Here is a 652-nt window from a genome sequence, read left to right on the forward strand (position 1 = left end):
TGATGTGACTGGGAGAGACTGTACCCAATGCATGATGTGACTGGGAGAGAATGTACCCAATGCATGATGTGACTGGGAGAGACTGTACCCAATGCATGATGTGACTGGGAGAGACTGTACCCAATGCATGATGTGACTGGGAGAGAATGTACCCAATGCATGATGTGACTGGGAGAGACTGTACCCAATGCATGATGTGACTGGGAGAGACTGTACCCAATGCATGATGTGACTGGGAGAGACTGTACCCAATGCATGATGTGACTGGGAGAGACTGTACCCAATGCACGATGTGACTGGGAGAGACTGTACCCAATGCATGATGTGACTGGGAGAGAATGTACCCAATGCATGATGTGACTGGGAGAGACTGTACCCAATGCATGATGTGACTGGGAGAGAATGTACCCAATGCATGATGTGACTGGGAGAGACTGTACCCAATGCATGATGTGACTGGGAGAGACTGTACCCAATGCATGATGTGACTGGGAGAGAATGTACCCAATGCATGATGTGACTGGGAGAGACTGTACCCAATGCATGATGTGACTGGGAGAGACTGTACCCAATGCATGATGTGACTGGGAGAGACTGTACCCAATGCATGATGTGACTGGGAGAGACTGTACCCAATGCACGATGTGACTGG

The sequence above is a fragment of the Oncorhynchus masou genome, chromosome 32 (assembly GCF_036934945.1).
Source record: "Oncorhynchus masou masou isolate Uvic2021 chromosome 32, UVic_Omas_1.1, whole genome shotgun sequence".
In the NCBI taxonomy this organism is placed as follows: Eukaryota; Metazoa; Chordata; class Actinopteri; order Salmoniformes; family Salmonidae; genus Oncorhynchus; species Oncorhynchus masou.